This window comes from Equus przewalskii, chromosome 3 (assembly GCF_037783145.1).
Source record: "Equus przewalskii isolate Varuska chromosome 3, EquPr2, whole genome shotgun sequence".
Taxonomy (NCBI): domain Eukaryota; kingdom Metazoa; phylum Chordata; class Mammalia; order Perissodactyla; family Equidae; genus Equus; species Equus przewalskii.
The window spans coordinates 51,875,941-51,900,271 of NC_091833.1; the positions used below are offsets into that span (position 1 = coordinate 51,875,941).

General features: G+C 41.0%; 1 protein-coding gene across 5 annotated transcripts in view; it reads right to left on the reverse strand.

Moving 5' to 3' along the window:
• The window catches only part of ARHGAP24 (Rho GTPase activating protein 24), a 720,487-nt gene that overhangs the window by 449,562 nt on the left and 246,594 nt on the right, over positions 1-24,331 (reverse strand). The window contains exon 1 of one of the 5 annotated variants that reach the window (XM_008524781.2): positions 15,036-15,718. The exons of the other annotated variants lie outside the window; for them this stretch is intronic. The gene's annotated coding sequence lies outside the window, so the exon portion shown is untranslated. Of the gene's footprint in view, positions 1-15,035; positions 15,719-24,331 lie in introns of those variants that run through there. 5 annotated transcript variants of the gene reach the window in all.

Below are 24,331 nucleotides of genomic sequence, written 5' to 3' on the forward strand. Positions count from 1 at the left end.
ATGACATTTGTCTTTCTTCGTCTGACTTATTTAACTTAGCACGATGACCTCAAGGTCCATCCATGTTGTTGCAAATGGCAAGATTTCATTCTTTTTATGGCTGAATAATATTCCATTGTATATATACCACAATTTCTTTATCCATTCATCCACAGATGGACACTTGGATTGTTTCTACATCTTGGCTATTATAAATAATGCTGCAGTGAACATGAGGGTGCATATATCTTTTCAAGTCAGTGATTTTGTCTTTTTGTTTTGTACCTAGAACCAATGAAATATTTGGCAAATCCGCTGCTTATCTGATTTACATTTCTACAAAAGCTTTATGGGGGTAGGATTAGAAAATAAGTATACAATGGATCGTTCAAGCAGTTTGGGACAGTTAAAGCGCAATATTTAGCGCATGGATTCACCCAAAGGGAACAAACAAAAACCAGGGTCAATGCAGTACATCCTGGAAATGTGTAACTGAAGAAGAAAGAGGGCCAGATAAACACCATGAACACTAAGAAGGAGGAATATGGGAAGAGAAGAGGAAACTCCTATGACAAGCTCCTACAGTCATAAACAGATACAGCACAGACAGAAAGAAAGTAAAGGGGGTCAAAATGGAAGAAAGAGAAAAGGAAGAAAAAAGTGGTTAGAGAAAGGACAGAAGCAAGACACTGAACTTCAAAGAGGAAAGGGTCTACCACTTTGAATTAGAAGGAAGTGAAGGGGCTGTCAACGTGGTCACTAACTCATAGCTGTCACCTGCTCAATACAGTTTCAAAATCATTAGAATTCAGAAGATGAAGCTGCCGAAACTTCTAAGGAAACTTAAGATTCATTTTTCTGAGGTGGCATTACAGACACCCAGAGGCGCTGGAGGCTGGTCATCACATGACAAAGTGCTTGGTCTCCTGGTTAACAAGGTACTCTGGCCAGTGCCTTTCTTGGACCAAGAAGCAAGCGTAGATTCATGGCAGATGTCTAGATGAAAAACACCAGCGCCAAGACCCCAGTAAGTACCCAACCCACTCAGAATCCCTCTTGGGAGCCCTACCCAGCATCACTGCTCTCTTAGGTCTGGTTTCCACACGGCCCTGAGAGTATGAAAAGACCACAGGAGTCCTGGTGATTTCTAGATAACACCTGAGCCGGAATAGAAATGGCGGACTTATTAACAATATAAAAGAGTGAAAAAGTCACAGAACAGTAAGCAGCAATTAATAGCAGAAGAGACTAGTTTCCACTACATATTTTTATAGTCATAATTTCTGAATCTACTACTTACAGTCAAATACAAAAATTAGCAGAAGTAAGAAGAACAAAACTGTTACATTCTTACGGGCTCACTTTAAATGGAAGAAATGGACCACACTCACCAAGAATGAACTAAAAAATAAATTATAAACTAAAAACAGTCATTAATTATGAAAAAGTTATCAACTTAAAATTAGTCTAAGAAAGCATTATTTTTATGTGATAAATTGCAAGACATTTAGTATCATGCCTGATTTAGTCAAAACGTTGAAGAGACTAAAGCAAGATAATAGGATAATTGATCAACCCAGAATACCAAGTTTTGTACTAACCCTTATAAATACCACTCATAGATGAAAAAAGAGTCAATCGTGCTTGAATATCAGAAGAGTGAGAAACCAAACAAAACCTATTAATAAAAGGCAAAGTGGAGTCTGCAGAAAGCAGCACTTGTTGGACTGAAAATACAAAGATCAAAAAATCTGAGACTCAAAACTATCCTGAATCGTCTCAATGAGGAAAAATTCATTAATAAATTATACAGTAATGAAGGCTTTTATACTATCACGCCACATAAGTTCTGTTTTAGAAAAAAAAAAAACAGAAAAAAATTCTCAAATAATGCCACTTACTTACCACAAACAAAAAGTGCCCCACTCCTGGACCTGCAGAGGTAAAGGTCTCATTCTAACAGGAGTTGGGGCTGCCAGGTCAATGACTTTCCAAAAGCTGCCAAACCAACATTCTAGGCTGAATTGTTCACTCCAGTTCTCAACAGTCAAAAATAATGGTGCTTCCCTGCCTCTCATTAAAATCAATTACAGCACCAACTTCGATCTCAGAAAGCAGGCAGGTAGACTGGTTCCTTCGTGAACTCATTCTAAGAGAATTCTCTGGAAACTTAACAATAGAGTAACAGGAAGTTGCAAAGTAAAGAAACTACAAACTCAAGAAAAACCAGCTAATACCTTTGTTTCTAATCAACGCTCAGGTTTAAGATAAAAATTTAACCTGGTCCATTGGAAATAACGTTACCAAAGGCCTTCCCTGCCTGCCCCCAAGTCTGTAAACACAGTCCTAATTATTCTGGTTACAATTTATGGGTCAACATTGGGATCAGGAATCAATCTCGAATCTCTTAAGCAGTCACAGGATCTGTTCCCTGACAACCTTGACAAACAGCAGCACCAGCTGTAACTCAGCATGTCCCAGACTACTAGAAGCATCACCAGCAACTGCAGCGCCTTCCACCTTAACATTACACATGTATTTGTTTATTCTTTCTCTCTTTCTCTTTACACTTCCTCTTCATTCCTGCCCCCTCCAGGCTCACAGTAATATGACCTTTACATATCATTTACTCTTTCTAATTATTTTAGCATTTCACATTAATACAGCTCGTAAATGATATCATACATTAATTGCTTGGCATTTCCACAAAATAGTTCAATATAATTTAATTTTACTTAACAGGTCTTTCTAAGACATTAAGAAAATCTTTATTACATCAAACAAACAGAAAACAGCAGTAAAAAAAATATGTCACTATTATTACTGCTATGCATTTGGTCAGTGTTATTTGCTAAACAAATAAGAACCAAGCTTCACAAGCCACTAGAGTCCTATTCTTGCTTGAAAACAAATTTATTAGAAGCAGAGCCCCAGATGTGACACCACTGATCCCCTTGCAAACATCTAAAGGAAGTTTAAGCATTTAGTGTTCTCTCTTGAGATACAGGAGTAACTCCATTTTTCTGCGATAGCATCCTACGCTTTTCAGAACTGCCTGCAAAGGTAGATGGAGCACGCTCTGGCATCCCATAGCTCAGCGGCACAAAGGTCTCACCTTGCTCCTGCTGCAGAGTCCGTCTCAACCAGCTGAGCCAAGTGGCGCACACCTGATGCTCTCTTTGCCCTCCCCTGTTTCAGAAAGGAGTTCCTTAGAGCCGTCAAGCCCCAGTGCCAGGCTCATGTCAGGGAAGCTAAGGATACTCCCTGGAATGTTCCACAAATTAAACAGTAGACGATGGGACCGCAAACAGAGAGAGAATAAAAGTGCTGCGCAGAAAGAACTCTCCCTGTTTCTCAGCTTTACACAGCAGCCACCATGAGCGGGAGCCTGGTTCCCCCTCCTCCAATCTCTCACCCACTTTCAATGATTCTCCGACTCGTCAAGGCAGTGCTTAAAGAGATTAACCACTTACATTTGGTTTTTGTCTTTGTTTTCTGCACAAAGTCTCAACTGTTAAATATCATCAGGCTTACTTATTTCTTTGTTTTCCAGGAATATGAACAGCATAAAATAAGAGAACAATGTACAGTTCTAGTGTGGCTTAAAGACCAAATTGAATGAAAATCCACAGTGCATTAAGAACATTCATATTAAAGGGGTTCAACATAATTAATATTATTATGAGGAATTAGCTTAAAAATGTAATCAAAACCAGAAAGGATTACAAATTACACCTTGATTTTAATATGGCATACTTTTCAGCTGCCTTTAGGGTTAATCTAGGCCAGTAAAAATGCCTTTTAAAATGTTAATTACAGATTCACTTGCTCTTTTTTCAGTCATAATTCCTCACCTAAACAATGGAACTCAGAAAATCATGAGCGACTCTTCTCAATTTTGCCAGATGGTACTTAACGAGTACTCTTCCAGTGGCAGAGCAGAGGAGGTAATTCATTATATGCGTTTGCTGCCTTCGGCTAGCATTTGGATTTAATTGTCTCAGGGAACTCGAGGTAAGAAAGGCCTCTGAGGAATAGGGCAGCGGGATAGAAAAACCAGTCACCAAAATCAAGAGCCTGGCCGGCCTCGTCCTGACTGTGTCCTGGCCCAAATCATTTTCCATATTAAAAGACTGAGGTAAGATGGTAATAGCTATGTTCTAAGTGAGCTTTTTGTTCTGATGTTGGATAAATCCATTCTGAGGGGAATGTAACATGTAACTTTTAATTTGTCAATTGTGGAGGCCCAGCATAGATAATGAATGTGAAAGATTACCCAAGCGATTTTTTTTTTAATTCTGTAATTTCAACCTTCTCCTAAAATCTAATTTTTACCAAGTTTATAGGAAAACAAGGTTACACATCTCAATTACACCTCCCTTCCCCATCTCCTACAGAGGCATTAGGGCCCAGATTCGCCAAAGAAAGGAGAAAAGGGTGTTTGTTCCCTTTCATTCCTGGAAAATATAAAGTTGGCTTTCGTTTGCTAGACAACAAATTTATCCATACAACATCTTTAATACCCTCAGTACCGGAGAGCTGAATATAAGCAGTAGTTTAAAAATGTACACGTTGACCAACCAAGGACCTGAGAAATGCAAGAAGAAAGATGGAACAGGGAAAAGAATTGTAAGAAAATGACCCTGTGTAAGTGATTACAAAGCAAAGTTCACCTCAAATTTGAAAACGTTATCAAGGTGCTTGAGACAGGCCTGGGTTGAGTCCCTGGGGCTGAATGGGCTCCATCCTTCGGAATACACTAGGCCAACCCAAGAGGAGAAGCGGCCCAGAGGAGGAACAGGAAGTGATCATGTCACTGAGCGTCATGTACAGAGCTGTTATGCAAGTGGTATTTCTTATCACAGAGAATCAAATCTAGGCATTTAACACCTTAATCATGGCATTTATTTGAACACAAGAAATGTCTAGTTACATTGAACGGAAACTTCCGTAAGCCACTTCATTAAAAATACAGCTGTCATCAGGAAACTAGAAACTTCATACACAAAGAACTACTCCTAGTAAGTCTTAAAGTTCTATTTGCATACTGAGATTTGCGTACAAACAGAGCTGAGATTTTCCCTGCTTTTTGTACTGCATAGTCCATATATAGTGCAGGGGGCTGGAGGCTGTTCATGCTCATGCATCATGAGCACCAGTTGTCATCTAAGAACAGATATTGTTTACGACTTCATTTCCAATTTCCCAGATGACTTTATAAAATATGGAGTTAAAATTCAGTCTTGTAACTTTCTTAGCCAGTTTCTCAACGGGGAGATTCTTGGTCTTTTGGGAGGGAAATTCTTTGTAGTGAAGGACTGTCCCACACATGGCATGAAGTATGGCATTCTTGACTCCTGGGCGCTGAATGCCAGTAGCTTCACCTAATCATTGTGTTGACAGTAAACACCCCTGCATTTCCAGATGCCTCCTAGTGAGTGGTATCACCCAAGCCCCCAAACCCAGCTGAAGAACACCAGTCTATTCGCACATGAAATTTGTCAAGGAAAGGTCAAACAAAACTTTATCATGTAATCTATATGGCTTCCAGATCCTCACTCTTCTATAAAGCCAAAATTCCATTTTTCAGAGCTCTGCTAATGCATACACATGGACACATTCTTATCAAAATTGCTCAAGAAAAAAAAATCACTAGCATTTAGAGACTTTCTCAAGGCTAGTGCAATCTAAGAAAGTATTTTCTCCAACCCCTTATTTTTTAGATAAGGAGACTAAAGTCCAGAAAACTAAGGGATTTGCCCGAATTCACAGGTGCTAGTGAATACCAGAAGTAGGGTCAGAGCCCACATCCTCCTAGCTCGCTTCCCTTTCACTCTTCTCTAACCACAGATTGCAAAGTAACAAGGATCTTTCAAAACCTCTCTTAAGCTACTGTATAAATATGAAATTTTACCTGTGGCGAGCCAGAAGGTAGATTTTCTTACCCCTGAAACTCGTTTTTCCTTACACCTTTGTCCTGAAAAATATTTTCGCACACCCTCTAAGAAGTTACTCTTAGAAAAGGTGATATATATCTATTGAAAAGCTGCTTCTTAAAAATCCAAGGTGATGTTCTTTCTTGAAAAAGGGAAAATAAAGTCCTCAAATCTTTTCTAGCGAATCTGGATGCTGTGTTTTCAAATAGGATACTTTTAAATCTTAAAGTAAATACACCCTCCAACCAAAAACCAAATACAACAGTAAAACACAGTAATGAACAAAGGCTGGTCAATGCAACACCATCTGCTCTCTCTTTAAAATAATGGCGCACAATCAATAAATATCTTAAACACATTCATTGTTTTCTTTAAGGGCAAAATAATACCCCACTCTAAAAATTAAATCACTCCCACTTTTACCAAAAATATTTTTTTCTGTTTATCATCGGTATTAGTATTGCATTCACTGGATTTCCAATGTCTTCTTGTCTGCGTGTGCTTTTCAAAATAAATGTTTCAATTAGTAAAATATTGAATGCAGTTTTTTATGAGTTCTTAATTTAATTCCCAATTTTACAGCTGTTCAGGCATCTGGACAACTATCATTAAAATGTTTCAAGTTGAATACAACTTAGATATTCAGGGCTCAGGGCTACTACAAAGAACGTTAAGTTTTTATCTTGTAGTTCTAGAAGAAAGCACAGGATGCAATTACTCAATGTCCTTCTACATATAAACTAATTGACTCCTGTGGGACTTACCCACCTACACTGTAAACAGGTGCCATAGAAAAAATAGAAGAAATAACTACACAAAACCAAAGTCAGACAAAAAAAGGACAGCATTCTGCGGAGAATTTAAATCTGTAGTCAATACAATGCAACATATACTTTTAACCACTCTTAAGTAATTGAGATGTACCCTTATCTAATTTTTTCATCACTTGCAAATGCCACTTTTGAATACTCCGTGGTCCTTTATCACCTTGAGGCCTTCTCAAATGCAACTGGCTGAGTCCAAGTGGGGCTCAGTAATTTGCGTTTCTCACAAATTCCCTGGTGAAACTGATGCTGCTGGTCCTGGGCCCGCACTTTGAGAACTGCTACTTTAAAGGATATTTTTAAATACTTTTTTGTCAGTTATCAATAATCAGAAATACATTTTTCATTTCTACCCAGCATGCAAGATACGTGCACACACACACAAAAATGCAAGTTAAAACATGAAACTATTCTTACTTTTACTATATATAAGAAATACCGATTTTTTCTATTCCATTCCATCTTATTCTATTCTTTTTAATTTTAAAAGAAAGATTGGTCATGAACCACTAATTTCATTTTATGACCAAAGATGGATCAAGACCTACATTTTGAAAAACACTGCTGAGGACTCCCATGTTCATCATGTAATTTAATGATAATAACCGTTGACATGTATGGATACTTACCAGGAACCAGATACCCTTCCAGTCCCTTTAAATGCATTGCTCACATCATAAATTAAAAACCCATAACAACACTATGAAGTAGGTATCATTAAATGCCATAATTCACAGAGAGGAAATCTGTGGTTCAATGAGGTTAATGCAACTTGCTGAAGGTCACAAGGTTTGTGCATATCAGAGCCAGGTTGGAACATAGGTCTAACTCCAGAGCATAACAGTAAAAGTTGTTCCCTTGGGGTGAGATATTTTTAGTTTTGAATCCCAGATCTGCCACTCAGTGGCTGTGTGATTTTGGTAAGTTACTAAGCCTGTCCAAGTTTCAGTTTTCCCATCTATAAAAGAAAGATAATAACAGGGCCTACTCATGTGGGAGCTGTGAGGATTAAAGGCGATAACCCACGACAAGTGCTTGGCATAACTAGCACATAGTAAGCCTTCAATAATTGTTATCTATTATTAAACAGAGACTGAATTCTTAATTGACACATCATACACTGCCTCCTTTCCCGTTGCTTTTAGTTCCTCCTGCTATCTATGAATGTGTCTTTTCCCCCAATTCCCTGGCTTCCGACACTTGTTATCCTGTGACCTTCTTCTCCCCTTCTCCCACCCTTCCCCCTCCAGCAGCTCCACCTACCGTGCAGGAGTTCTCAGAGCTCTTCACTCAGAATTCCTTGTGACCTCTACCTGTCTCTAGGCACCAAAGACCAAGCCTCCCCCATAGAACCTGACAACTTGAACCTAACCCCATAGATACAGAAAAGTTATTCTGTGATGAAAGTGTGAGTTGTTACCAAAATATGAAGTCTCTAATCAGCAAATCACAAATGTGAGAGGGCTGAGGCCTCCTGTATATACCACAGATGCCTTTATGGAAAATCGTCAACATTGCACTTGACCATTTCAGAACAATTAAACCATAATGGAATACAAAAACCAAAATGGATCTCTGAAGGTGGTACTCGTGTGGGTAAATGCTAGGTTTATGCAATTAGGCGCAACAAGATAATATCAGGCTCCTTTGACTCCCCGGGTCATCTTTTCTTGCTGCAAGCTCCTTCATATAAGAAATTCTAAAACCAGATATTCCCAAACACTGAAACAATCAAAGACAGCGCCTCAAGGAGGCTGGAGAATTCTCTTCTCTAGGTATCTTTACAAACAGGAGTAAGATGCACTCCAACAATTCCTGTGATACATGCTCCTTCCTTGAGAAAGTCTGGCTTGGAAATCACTCTCCCTAATGCTCATTTCATTTCTATGTGCCCAGCGAGTACTGCACTGCCACAGCTAACTCAACATTTCTCCCCTTCTCAGTTCCTGCTCCTAATGAAATCATCCTTCCCTGTTATATTTCAGCTTCCCCAAGTTGGGTCTCTAGTCCTCAGACCCCTACCCTGTACTCCCTTCTCCTCCACCTCCACCTATCAGTTACAGTGTTCCTGGGGCATACGTCCCATGTCTAGGAATTAAGTAATGGGGATAGATCACTAAAGCTCCACGTACTATACCTCTTCTGTTCCCCTCACACCAGAAAATAAAGTCTAGCCAGGCTGATTCAGTTACCAGCCTGTGATAGATGGAACCTCTTTTCTCACAAGAGAACCTAGACAGTGGCACCTATCCCAGGGACTCCAATTTACCAGCGCAAGAATGCCGTCATCTGAAAGAACAAAAAGAGAGCTCCAAGGCCAGTTTGTGGAGAGCTTGCTGAGACCAGGGTCTGCACTGTATGTCAAACCCAAGGAACACACATATTATCATTCTAAAATTACTAACTGAAGAGAAAAGCAGTGAGAGGAGGGTGACATAGTCAGAAGAGCAGGGGATTTGCATTCAGACAGATCTGGTTTGGATTCTAAACATCCTCACACAATGGGAATAATAAAATCTGAATTAGATATAATATAGTTTATTTCTAGAATTACTAATTACTTCTAACTACTTCTAGAAGTAGTAATATAGGGGCTGGCCTCATGGCATACTGGTTAAGTTCATGCGTTCTGCTTTTGCAGCCTGGGGTTCATGTATTTGGATCCCAGGTGCAGACCTACATATCACTCATCATACCACTACATACCATACATCATCACGCTGTGGCGGCATCCCACATATAAAATAGAGAAAGACTGGCACAGAGGTTAGCTCAGGGACAATTTTCCTTAAGCAAAAAGAGGAAGAACTGGCCATAGATGTTAGCTCAGGGCCAATCTTCCTCACCAAAAAAACAGAAGTCGTTTTTTATATATATATATATTCTAGTAGAAGTAATCTCATGGAGTGCTTGGTTACTTAGTAGGTGCTTAATTCATTAGAGTGATTATCATCATGAGAGTCTGTGAGACTCAAAGAGAGAGAAAAAATTTCAGGACAAAATGAGAATTATTTTCTCCTCTTGCAGAATTTGAAAAATTACTTTATTTTGTGGAGACTCAATTTAATGGTCAGAAAACAGCCCTAATTACAGCTCAATAAGCTTCAATTTATCCATAGATCTCCTTTGTAACAAAAAGAAGGTTTTCTCTTCTGTTTCTCAGTGCTATCCCTGAGGGCTCTCTTCCGCACATTTGTGATACACATATTGAAAAGAACGCACATGTTTGGCCTTAAATATCTGCTTTCAAAATCACTCAGCCATGATTTTCCTTCTAAGGTTTTCAAGAAATGTAATATTTGGGGCAAAGCCATTTTATCCATCAGGGAGTATAAAAACAGTACCTCAAATGTTTCAAGGAACCACAAAAAAATGATCTGGAAAAAATATTGGCTCTAAAATACAAACTGAAGCTACAAAATAGAAATTTATAAATACTTAACTACAAGTCTAGAAAGAGTAAAAAAATACAAAATAAAGGCAATTTAACCTATTTCCATAATGGATGTGAGTTAACTAGTTAAAAGGTATGGGTATGATCGGTGCATTAATGAAAGGCTCAACGGACACAAACCAGCCGTCAGAAAACCTGGACTAGGGTACAGTTGGTCAACTCATTTAGCTCTGAGCTTCTCAGGTGACAAGACAAAACGGGAAACACAGTGATTTCTTACCCTTTGTTCTTCTAACAAAAGAAACAACACTAATCAGAAGAGACACGCATTTTAAAGCAATAAAATCAAAGATGAATTTATGGAGATCCTTGTATAAGTAATATTGAAATACACAACAAAAAGTGCTTAGATATTTTCCATGCAGCCCATCTCTTTTATATTGACTCTCAGCAAAACATGAAGAGTATTATTTAAAACATAGTGGAATGAAGACAAGGTAACAAAAAAGCATTGTAATGTGATAAGGATAGGTAAATTTCTGGTCATATAATTTGATAAAAATAGACAGCATGGAAGGTTTAGAAAACTAAGTAGACTACTATTTTTAAATATCAATGCTTGCTTTTCCAATCTTCTTAGAGATACTATACAAGAAGCAACCTGAACTTAGGGTCCCTGGCTAGTGCCTAAAACACAAGTATTATGCACTCTTAATTGAAAAATTATCCAAGTGCTAAATGGCAAGTTTGCAAGTGACAAGGTATCACTGTTCTGAAAATGACAGGAGCCCATTTGTATTTTGGTTCAAATGGAGCGTAAGCCCCCTTCTGCTACGTGTTAGGCAGCAGAAACAACTGTAGACAAAGACAAATTTTTTTCAGGAAGAAACTTTGGATTTGCTTAAGTGCTCAAATGAGATGAAAAGAAAATCAATACAATAGAGAATCAGCAACACGGAAGAAGGTGCCCCTCTGAGTTTCCTCCTCTCCATCCACCTCCACATTCTCCTTTAATTAAATCCAGTTTCCTTCAAGCACTAGTACTCAAGATAATTATTAAATAGCCAAAATTAGTATTTCTATTTTGTTGACCATTATCGCCCATTCCACAGGCAACAGAATCTCCAAATTTACCTTTTCTTAGTCCTTACAGCCAAATCTAGGACATCCCACTGGGATTGGACAGATTACAGATTTTATAGTATAATATAGAAAACAATTGTGGAAAATGTGTATCTATTCTAACTGTTTCTACTATCTTTAAAATCAAGTGTATTTTGTGATTTCCCAAAAAAAGAGATAATTCCACAGTAGTTTTTATACTTTTGCTTTAGAATTGCAAAGCACAATATTTCATGTATTGTAGCAATTAAAGAGGCTTGCGTGGGCTGGTCTGGAAAGCAAATTATGTTTTGTAGCATTGTTACTTTTGGAAAATGAGCTCTCAGTCCAAATAGACATTTTTCAAATGGACTTTTGGGGTATAACTATCTGCACAAATTGGAGTCTACTAGTACTTTATTCATTGATGACTTTGCTTGCTCATTTACTGAAGAAACATTAACAGATGTCTACTCTGTTTCGGACACCGTGCTGGGCACTAGGATACAGGTGGTTCTCCCACCACCAGTACACCCATTAAGGAACTCACTGTAGTTGGTTGGGTTTGGGGGCGGGGCATGTAAAAATTACTAAAATAATTATTCAAAGGATGCTCAAAACACCATGGATGCAAACAAGATGAAATGATTAATTCTTCTTCGTGGAATTGGGTAAATTCTCCCAAAGGAAGTTCCACTTGAAATGGATCACCAAGAATCAAGTGGGACTTTCCAGGCAGAGGGAATTCCAGGAGAATGAAAATTCAAGAGCAAGAAATTGGAAGTATGAACAGCAAGGGGAGAGAAAGCTAAAAAGGAAGGCCTTTGAAGAGCTTTTAGTCACTATACTAAAGAGTTTAGAGTTAATGTTGTAGGTCATTGGGATCCATCAAAGATTTTAGAGCAAGGCACTTACACAATTAGATCTGCACTTTATAAAGACTAATTGTAGGACTGCCGCAGCAGAGTGTAGACACTGCTGAAAAGCACACATGTACACAATAACCTCGAAAACTGAACATTCTTTCTTTGACTCTTCATCACAATAATCCCTCCACTTCCAAATATGCTTTTACTTAGCTGCTGAAACCATCATAATTTTGCAAAGTTTGAGTTCATGTAGCAAAGACAGATGGGTTACCATTGCGCCTCCAAGTCTTCACGTGAAGAGCATTAACTTCATGCTAAGTTGCCTATTAACAATTTTATTTCTAAATACCTTTCTCCATCTGGGAGAAATCTTAAGCCTTTAGCCATGGATTTAAAAGCAAACAGGCATCTTTTGAATTTAAATCTCTTCTGCTTTTTTTCCTCAGTAAAATGTGATCAGCGTAGAATGGATGCCTTAGGTTCTTGCTATCATCAACCTACACATCCATGTGTGACCGGGTGGGTGGCTGTCCCTTCTTTCTACGTTCCAAGCTAAGGCTCTATCCATCTCCCCCATATTGTTTTTCCAAAGTACTCACCTTTACCAAAAATCAAAAAATCAGAAAGAAGGAATCATCATTACATAAGCTCAACTCATATGAAAAGAACCCTTAAGCACTGGCTGGAAAATACCTCAGGAAAATAACCACAGGTAACTAAAAAGGTCCACAGCACTGCAAACACTAAGAACAGGAACCAAATGCATGGTCTGGACTTTGCAGCAGCACCTGCCTGATTTCTACCCCAAGAAACCAACCTGGACACTTATAGAGCCGGAAAGAAAACAGGTGTCAATGGGCCAGTAGGTGACAGCAAAACTACTAAGAGCACTGATGGTAAACACTAACTAGGTTTGGCCAAGACAGCAAAGTAATCAGACTCAAACCCCTCATTACCACCTGTGGCACATCCCTCATCCTCCCTGCCCCCTCCCATTTTTCCTAACACCGACCCTATACCATGGAGAGTCCAAGATCACGCAGTAAATACAACCATGACCAGTGAAAACTCTCAGAGCTTTGGCCATTACCATACCGAGCAAAACCTAAAAGGATTTCACTGGGGATTTCAGCCCAGAACACTTCCCACTTTTACGCTTAAATCTGCGCTCTTATGTGGAAAGCTACATTACTATTAGTTCAGCCGTGATTTTTTTTTCCTTGAAAACATAATTCTTCCTGACTTTCTACTGGGTTGTATTTTCAAAATGGTTCAAATTCACAGTTTACACAGCCCAAAAGAACATTACTGAGAAACTATCCCCCTCTCAAACCCAAACCCCTGAGATTAAGTAATAAAACTAAATAATACAGTTGAAAGCCAAGGACAGACTGAGTTTCAACAGCCTTTCCCATGTAGAAAGAATTACAGATTCGCCTTCCTTTTACCACACTAGTTGTATATTCCTTACCCATAGCTCAAACTAAATTCCAGATCTGAAAAACTCAGTGTATCCCTTATTCCCACTTACAGGTCTTCCACCAAGAACATACCTTCTGAGTGGTAGGAAGATGTTATTTACTTTAAAGTTTTGTCATTATCTCAGTCCTCCAAGATGTCTAAGGTCAATTCTCTGACAATTCAGTAATGGCTCTAAAGAGAAGAGGTTTCTCCACTTGCTACCTGAAGGTCAGACACTCAGGTAAGACAAAAACGAGAATTGTATTACTGGGCTCTCTTAGAAGCTGAAATATTCCCAGGGAAGAGGAAGTATTAAGAAATTTAAAAGGGAGAGAGAGATCTTAACAAGTCTGATGTGGCTTTATGCTTGTTTTCTGGCTTTTTCTAACGTATTATTTCTGTGTGTTTTATGTTTTATGATGCCCAGTTTAATACCAACATTCATTCTTGCCCTTAGGGGTTAGTTATGAGTTCTAATTAGAATCAAGGAGCAGATTGTTTGTATTTAATCTGTCTGTCCATCTTCTCAGTAATTGAGTAAAGCTCTTAACTCTACTGTAAATATCCCTGGATTTCAATTAATTTGTCTTACTCAGACACAGCAACACAGATTGTTTTACTTATGGATAAACAAACCCGTCACAACTTTTGTATTTCAAATACCCAGCATGATTTAGTTATTTCATCTTTTTAGAAAGAGATGAAAGGATGATGTCTTGCTGGGTTACAAAAAAAAGTAACATAAAATAAACTAGGATGGAAACAGAAATATCTTGGAGATGATTTTTTAACTCAAATGAATTAAAATAGACATAGACTACAAGGGAGTCTGGGCTCCCTATTACTGGTTGGTATTGAAAACCTAACATCTCTAAGGAACCCAGAGTAACATTATCTCCCTTTCTACTGCAACACTTAGAAAAGAAATGCAGTCTCAAGTATTCTTTTTTAAATGAGAACATATTACATATTTATTCTCAAGAGAGGATGGATACTTCCTCAAAAAGTTGCTTTAAAAAAAAACCTAAACAAAGTCTTTTGGGTAGCTAAGAATGCACCAAAGATTCCCTAACGCTTTATGTTTGCAATAAAGTGCTCATTATTAAAACCAACCTCCGTATGCCTGTTATCTAGGAAACTCTCCTAAGACGTTAGCGGAAACAAGCCATGGGGAAGGGGAGGATGGATAGTAAGGAAATTGCAGCGCACAAACAGTTTTTATTAATTCCATCTATTTTTAAGCCCAGGAACACATACTATCACAGACACGGCTTGCGCCCTTTTCATCCTTTTAAAAATAAAAAAGGAGCATTGTTTCCCATCATACACACACGCGTGCGCGCAGGCACACAGCGCCAGCACCGGATTCCTGCGAGCCCTCCTCGCCCCCAGCCGCCCCCTCCCGTGTCGCACGCAGCTGTGCCCGCAGCCCCCGCGCGCCCCGGCGCACCCCCGCGGCGGCGTCACCTACCCTGCCCGGAGCGCGCGACAGATGCGGGACGGCGGCTGCCCTGAAGGAAAAGGCTCCCAGGACCAGCGGAAAGAAAAGGACAAGAAGAAGGTGGGGAGAGGAGGCTCCTTTACTTCCCACAACAAGGGGAAGTGTTGCACCCCATGCACTTGGTCTCTGCAGCTGCGGTTTCGGAGGAAATGCGCGGCGGCTGAGCTGCGGTGGAAAGTTGGGGGTGTTTCCTCCCCCGCCGCCCGCGCCTCGGTCCTCTCCTGCCCCCGCCGCAGCCTTGACCGCTCCTGGGCCTTCGAGACCCTGCCGAGCCCCGCCGGTTTCCTCCCGGAGCTGGGCTGGGTTGCCACATGCACTTGAGAAATCCTAGCAGTTGCGCAAAGAAGAGTCCCAGAAGTTAGAGTGATTGTGTGTGAATGTGTAAATATACAGTGCAAGAGGCTGGAACAACTGAGCGGGGCCAACCCTCAGACGCAGCCCGGGGTTTCAGATTTCATTTGGCAACTGGCAGCTTCAGAAGATTCGAGCCGCACGACTGGGGAGGCCGGCAGGAGCCCTGCCCTCGCCCACCGCCTCTCTGCTCGGTTATCTTGGAGCCTGAGTGACACTGCCGGGCTTCCGGCCTCCCGAAGGCCAGACAGAGCCGGCCCTGCCTCCATCCCTCCGCAGCTGGCATCACTCATTTCATTTCTAGTGTATCATAGATACGTATCCGTCCAGATCTGGGGCTGTGGGTGCGGAGAAGGATGGAGAATAAGTGTCTCCTGCCCTCTAGGAGCTCTGCATTTCTTTGGCCAAACCCCACACATCGGTTTTACTTGCTTCCCTCAGCTCTCTGTGTAAAATCTTATTTCTCCAATCAGAGTTACTTGGGTCATTAAACCTGTATTCTTAGAAATGCTTATTTAGATGAATGTCCTCTAGTTAGATCCTTAGAGAAATTCAAAGCGTAATTACTTCCTTATCATGGTTTAAGAGCTCTCAGAATCACACAGAATGAAAAGAAAGAGGACAGAGTGGTAAACATTTTGCTAATGCAGCCGCCTTTCTTCCTGCTACCGCCACAGAAGGTCTATTTCGAGTCTAGATTTTGCAGTATTGGTTACCTGGAATGCCAACTCAAATTATTTCACAAAGCTTTATAAAGCTTTAGATTATTTGGAAATCCTCACCAAATTTCTCTAAGACACAAAATAGAGTGTCCTCATTAGGGATCTCCACTGATGTGGAAGAAAGAGCTCACCTTCACATTTAGAAACACCAAAAGTAAAAGTCTGTGCGGATGCTGATATGTTTTTTCTCTTTTATCCTCTTTCTGTGGTTTCTTGGAGTCTTCCTTCCTAGTGAGCTGCCCCATCCCAGCCTGAGGTCCCACTAGAAAATTGATTTTCTGGCTGGAGAATTCTCAGCCCATTAATGGATCAAATTAAGTTCTTCGAGGAAAAAAAAAATCTCTTTTGGCATTTCCTTTTTAAAAATGTGCATGGATTTCCTAGCCAGAAGCAATGTAGCTCATTTTCTAATTGGTAGGAATAAATGACCTTCGTCAACTCATATGGCTTTACCGTTCTACCCGCACCTTGACAGGTAAATGCCAATGGGCAGTTTTAGATGAAAGCTGGAAAACAGTGAAATTAACCAAAATGAAATCTGCATGCATTTGATGGATTCAAAAGACTCAGGAAGATGAGTGTCAATAGGCATGATTCAAGATCCTGACATTTAAAAAAGACAAGGAACCTATCATGTCAGTAACCTATTTCAGGATCTAACAATTATTACTACAAGCCACTTAGACTCAAGACAATATAAAATTGAACTCAAGGTGGTTACTAGGTAGTCCCTAATCTGAAAGTTAAGACACGCCTCTGGAATACTCCCTTGCATCCAAAGCCTTTCCCTTTGCATCTCTTGACTCCTGTCTCCACCCCTTCCACTTACCATCACTTCATTGACGGGTGTGATGTGTGTGATTATCTTAAGCTAGACAGAACAACTGAAGGATAGAAAGATCGTCACTTCGGTATCAAGCAGGGAAGAGGTGTACCTATCAAAGGTCCCTCTTCCCATCCCACTTCTCTGCACAAACAGAAGCGTCACTGTATTCCTTTCCTAGAAGCCCCTTAGGGATTTAGCAAAGATCCTTGTTACAAGAGGGTATAACCTGAACTAGAAAATGCTTGATTGTTCACGTGACTGAGACTATGTTATTCCTCCCTTATTTGCGGATTAATTGGGACTGGAGGACATCCTTCATCCTATTGTAGCACCTTTAAAGGAGAAATAAATTCTTAAACAAGAGACCTGAAAGATCCTAACCAGAGGAGGATGCTCATGTGACTGCTACAGACTCCGGGGAAGGTAGTGGCTGTCATTCAATTCCCAGAGTTTCTGATGAGAACTTACCCAGGGCATCACTGAAAGCTGAGTTTTACCAGTCAGCTTAATTTTGAGCCCCAGGCATGCTTCGAATTAACTCCACAAAACCCACGTGTGCTTCAAGGGCGAGGGCTAACTTTCCAGGATGTCCAAGTCATAGGCGCTCTCAGAAGGGTCTATGAAAGGCAGGTATAAAAAGCAGGCAGGGTTTGAGGGGCCTCAGGTTTACAAGGGGCATGTGCAATACCTACAGGACCAGAGGATTTCAGGGACCTAGAAATGAAATAGGAGGAGGAGGAGAGAAGGAAAGAAGATAATGGCCTCACTACCCTTGGACAAATTGTTTAGTATCAGTACTACCAGGGTCAAAGACAGGAAAAGAACCCACAGACAATGGCCCCTGTTGTCAGGCCACTTTGATTGGAATTTAGTTAGAGGAACCTCAGCAAGAGTTTGTACAATCACTTTGTCTAATACTTCAAATATATGGGTGAAACAGTACTATTAAACAAGAAGAGATTAAAAATGTGTCTTAATGCAATTTACTAATTTAAAAATGACAAAGTTTTCCACCAGATCCCTTGCCAGATTCTTTGAAGACCTTAGCATAGAGTAACATATTGTCATGTTACCCACTTGTCCCTTAAGATCAGATCCTGGGGCTCTTTAATTATGTCTTCTTTTGGGAAAACATAAATTCCTAAGAGGGCAAAAAACACAGTAACAAAACTGAATAGTCAAGAAATGCCAAAATCCTAACATTTCCTTCGGGCTCTCACCAACAATGCAGAATCTGTGTGGGTACTAGAATATGCCGAGAAATGATTTCAGGATTAAGAGAGAAGGCTGTGCTTTAAAGCATGTGTGTTTCAAAATGTCTGTTTGTCTTTCCTCTTTTTATTTCCTGGTGGAAGTTCCTTTTTGAGAAAGTCATTTTGTCTCAGCTAAATGGGGTGGAAAGAGATTGAGGGGGTTTCGTGCCCACTGTCCCCAAAACTTTGGATAACATGATGCAAGGCAAGCAGATGTACTCCTACTGGTAAAATGGTGGAAACAAGCAAATCCACCTAAATTCCTGCGAGAAAGATAATAAAGGAGAGAAAGTGCCAAAGAGAGATAGGCTGCTATGGTGGCGGGTTCCCTCCTGCGTCTATAATTCCATCACAGGCCTGCTGTCAGTCAAGGGCTTTAAAAATGAAGCAAGTTCCATGCTTGTTTAGATCCTGAGTGGGGCATGGTATCAGCCATCACTATAGTCTTATTGAATTGACATATTTTTGGTGGCATCCCATGTTACACTCCATCGCCCCCTAAATCCCCAGATTAGATGGTATAAAGAAAAAATCCGTGATTAAATTTTATTTCCAAAATAGTATTTGTTGTTCTGTCTGATTGCAAAATTAATATATGTTCAAGTCATGAAACTGGGAAACTACAAAGAAGCATAAAAGAAGAGTTTAAAGATTGCCATGATCTCACCATTTAGAGGTAAGTATTGTTAACATTTTGGATATGTCTGTTTCTTCACCTCTGTGTGAACGCCTATCTTATATAATGGTTTGGATCATATTACTACCCAAAGTGAGGTCCTTTTTACCTGAGCCCTGAATTCAAACCTCAGTTTCCAGTTAAAACAGTTTTCTTTGATACTGGTTACATCTGGACTCAGGGCTTTACTGGATCCTGTTAAAGAACTAAACTCTCCCTTCCAAGATATGCAGATTCCTCCCAATCAGTTCCCAGAAACATCTCCTGCTTTATACTTTCAGTGGCCATGTCTAAATCTCTTGCTAGAGTTTCCTTGTGCTTGCTAACTCACAATTTCTCTAAGGCAGCCTTTATTTTCCCATCATTCACATCTCAGCTCACCACATCCTCTCTCCTTTCTCTACTCAGCCATGAGTACAGGCTTGCACACACACACACCATGCATGTTAATGTCACACATGCACACTCATTAAGTGAAACATTCCTCCAGACAGGCAACTTCCCACTTGTGGACTCAGCTCTTAATATAAAACTAACGTGGCACTTAAAATATTAAAACATCTAATTCCATTTGAGCCCTGAGTAACAGCAATATACTGTCAAGATACAAAGTTGAGCTATTAAAACTGCTAACGGACTTGATTACTAGGCACAATTGATCTCAAGCTTGAGCAAATGTTAGTTTCCTGGTTTGGGCTATATCTCAGCTAACTAGAGACGTGGGGCTGAGGTCATTCTTTAAGTCATTTAAAACCAATGAGGTTATCATGGAGAATAAAATGTTTTATTGTTACAGAGTGCAGACATAACTGGCAACTTAGTAAACTATCTTTCATGAAAACTAAATAAGAAAGTGAAAATGAATCAAAATAACTCATTCAAACAGATTGATAATGATGACAAATAATAGGAATATTCCTTATAGTTTTTAAAGTGCCTTCGTATACGTGATGTCTTTTCATTGCAGCAGCCCTGTGAAAAATCTATTTTTGCTTACACTTTACGGAAGAGAGAACAGAGAGACGCATTGTATACCCCTTGCTCAGAATCTCACAAGCTAATGAGGGATTAAGATAAGACTTGAATTCAGGCCATTTGAGTACAAATTCTGGATTCTTTTCACTAATGTGTCAACAGCCTATGCCAAGGACAGCAAAATTTCCCTCACATCACTTGTTCTGGTCAAGGGCTTGAAAATAATTGTTGTCATTACATTCTTTTGTGAGGAGGAAGATTGTCATCCTCTTACAGACCAATTTTAAACCCCGTTTTAGGTATTAATTTTAATATACTATCCTACCAAACCTTTTATTCAAGTTTCAAACAAATAGCAGAATTAACTGCTCTGCGTCTTTCTCTCCATGTTCACCATCTGTTGCAGGTGCTAATGAACAGTGAATTGGTCAAAAAGCAGGTGGAAATATCAGGGAGAACAGCAAGTGGTTTCAGTAATTCAGAAACTTGAAAATTAGTTCCTGAGAAATGAGTATTGGTTTTAAGATCTTGAAGTGAAACTGAAGAAAAAAAATGAAATCACAAGTTTGCTTTTTAAGACAGAAAAGATAGGCAGAGGCTGACTATGCAAAACATAGAGTTGAGGATCAGTACTTCCTCAATATTTGAAAAATTTCTCAACATAAATTTCCTGGGAAATCAATGAAAATAATGTGATTTTTGAAAGATTTTTAAAATAAACTAGGAGATATTCCAAGAAGACAATGACTGAAGGGCAGTTCAACATGTGGGCTATTAAGCAGACCAAAAAAGAAAAGAAAAAAGACTACAAAGTTATTATCCTCTCCGTTTCTATTTCTTTTCTTGTCTTGTGTCAAATTTCTCAACTTTTTCAAAGTTTGAAAATGGTAGCAAGCAAACTTTGCAAGAGCTTACTTTGCAAGAGTGAAGAGGTTAGGTTGAGAGTAAGATGTGACGAAGCTAAGTTGAGTCTGACGAGGGCAAATGACGGCTTTCTAAATGCTGAGCAATCCGTGTTAGATGACTTCAGTGGGAGACTTTCTGCCCTGCGTGCCTTATTCAAGAACGGACAGACCAGTAAAATAGGCTTCTCAATGGTTATTGTGGGGAATAAGCCTGCAAGATGGAAACTGAAGCCCAAGACTTCAGCCTGAGACATGGATGCATTTTCAAGGAAGAAGGATGCTTTTGGATGGGAGGTCAGATGGGTCCATAAAATATCCTCTGAATTAAACTTGGGGAAAATCATTCCAAGTTCCTCAAGAAAGGGAATTTCAAAAACGTAAGACAGAGAAGGAGACCATCCTTTGGGGGGCCCAATAAAATTGCCTTTACAGGCAAACAAAAGACTTACTCTTCATATGGTAATGTTGTTAAAATCATTATTTGAGCAGATGTTAGCCTAGACTGTAACCAGTAGATAAAGACATCTCAACATATTTTATATTTTTGCTCATTTGTTCTTTAAATTCTCAATGCATTACTTTATAGACTAGAAGACAATGAGTATATTTAATGTGAAGATTTTCCAGGTACTTACCAGGTACATTTTTCTTAGTATGTTTGGCACAGAATCTCTAGTTTTGAATTGTATAATAATAGAAAAATCCACTCACTATTTATAAAAAATTTAGTTATGGTATTAATTTTTTGGGGGGGGGGGTGAGGCAGATTGGCCCTGAGCCAACACCGGTTACAACTCTTCCTCTTTTTACTTGAGGAATAGTGGCCCTGAGCTAACATCTGTGCCCATCTTCCTCCATTTTGTATGTGGGATACCACCACAGAATGGCTTGATGAGTGGCATAGGTCCATGCCCGGGATCCGAACCCCATGAACCCAGGTCCCCAAAGCAGAGCACGTTGAACTTAACCGCTATGCTGCCGGGTCAGCCTGTATCAAATCTTTTGAAAATCAGTTTATAAACATTAAAATATTTTCTGGATTGAGCACTACTCTAGGAAAGCCTAAAACAACAACAACAACAACAAAACTTTTATTTTCATCTCCAGCTTTAATTGCTTATGAAATTCTAAAAGATATACATTTGGGTTGAAGTTTCTCATACTTATTTAAGTCAACATTTGACAAAATCTAGAGAAATGTAATCTTTTGGCTTAAAAGTAATTCAAAACTTATCTCGCCCCCCCATTTCTCTTCTCCTTTTTAGAGGATCACTATAAAAATAGTAATTTCATTAAGCCTCTTATAAAATTAATGTTATAAAACAAATATTTAATATTAAGCTACTTGCCATGTATAAAATGACTTGTTAATTCCTCATGATGGTCCTCATTGGCTTAAAAAAAACAGAATCAGAGGAGAAGATCCAAGATGGCGCCGTGAGTAGTCCTCTTTGTCTCTTGCCCTTCGAGTCTACAATTATTTGGACACTTATCGCTTGACAAAGGATATCCAGACAGCATCTCAGGACGTCTGAGACACCCACGCGACTACACATCGGAAGGCGGACGGACTTTCCTCTGGGAGGATGTGGAAATAGGTGAAAACTCTCCGACCCCGACGGGCAGCCTAGTACCCGCAAGCGGCTTTCTTCCAACGGACGCCCCCAGAGGATCCACACACATCTAGGGCAGGAGCGAGAACACAACAGAGGAGCGACGGTGGAAACAGGTGACCAGAATCCTACCTAAACCCCCTGCAATTACTCCTAAACACAGAGGGAAACTTTGGAGTTGCACACCTGAGCCCGCGGGGAGAGTCTCTCCCCGCCATTGGCGGGGAGACCCAGCCTGGTGCTCGGGGTGCCCGGAGGGTCCCAGAGAGAGTCACGGAGGGTACGGAGGTCTCCCAGCTGCCGTTGCCCACCCCGTGGGACTAGGGATTGCCGGAGATCTCGGAGAGGACCGGGGCTGGGGGAACTTTCAAAGGCTGGTTCTGTGACCCGGAGGGGAAGCGCCGGAGCTCCGCCAGGCAGCAGACAAAACTCTCTGTCTGCCATTAGCAGAGGGGACACGCCAAGCATTCACGGCTCCAGGAGAGGCCCGGAGAGAATCCCAGAGGGCGGGGCGACCCCCAGCTGCCATTGTCCGCCCCGTGGGGCTAGAGATTGCCAGAGATCTCGGAGAGGACCGGGGTGGGGGGAACTTTCAAAGGCCGGTCCTGCGACCCGGAGGGGAAGCGCCAGAGTTCCGCCAGGCAGCAGACAAAACTCTCTGTCTGCCATTAGCAGAGGGGCCACGCCCAGCATTCAGGGCTCCCGGGAGAGGCCCGGAGAGAAGCCCAGAGGGCGGGGCGACCCCCAGCTGCCGTTGCCCGCCCCGTGGAACTAGGGATTGCTGGAGATCTCGGAGAGGACCGGGGCTGGGGGAACTTTCAAAGGCCGGTTCTGCGACCCGGAGGGGAAGCGCAGGAGTTCCGCCAGGCAGCAGACAAAACTCTCTGTCTGCCATAGCAGAGGGGACACGCCCAGCATTCAGGGCTCCCGGGAGAGGCCCGGAGAGAAGCCCAGAGGGCGGGGCGACCCCCAGCTGCCGTTGCCCGCCCCGTGAGACTAGGGATTGCTGGAGATCTCGGAGAGGACTGGGGCTGGAGAGAGTTCCAGAGACCCAGCTTAGTAGCCTAGGGGGAAACCCTACAGGCTCACAGCAGCCTTAGGGAAAGCCTCTGCACAGCACCAGTAGAAGGCACCCAGCCGCCAGCCACAAGGCTGGAAGACCCCAGGGCAAAAGCAGCATAGCTAGGTGTACTAACCACAGACTGTAGAAGATGCCAATAGCTCTCCTGCGACCCATAGAGGACAAGTGAGATTCGGTGGGTGCCGACAGCAACGGAGCGACAAATATAAGTGATCCCACCCCTGGCCGCTGGAAAAGCCCATAACACTGTTGCAGACCCCAAGGAGAGAGCACATCTAGGTGGGCTGCAACAGTAGGCACCTGCAGCCTGAAGCCCCCCTGTGACGGCCCCCACGGCAGAGGAGGGAATTCAAAGGGCCACTGTGGCTACGAAGAGGCGTCCAGGCCCAGTTAGCAACTACGGACAGGGTTCCCGGTTGGTGAAGTATAAACAGCTGCTCCCCCCACCGCAGCAGCTGAAACAAGTGAAAGGAGCAACTAAACTCTATCTCCATGCAGAGGCACAAATCAACAACATCAAGCAATATGAAAAAATACATTAAATCTCCAGAACAGAAAGAAAGCAACAAATACACAGAAAACAATCCCAAAGAAAATGAGATATATAACCTAAATGATGATGACTTCAAAACAGCCATCATTAAGATTCTCAATGAGTTAAGAGAGAATTCTGACCGTCAACTCAACGAGTTCAGGAGCTATGTCACAAAAGAGTTTGATACGATAAAGAAGAACCAAACAGAAATATTGGAAATGAAGAACACAATAGAGGAGATTAAGAAAAATCTAGATGCTCTGAACAGTAGGGCTGATAATATGGAGGAAAGAATTAGCAATTTGGAAGATGGCAATATAGAATTGTTG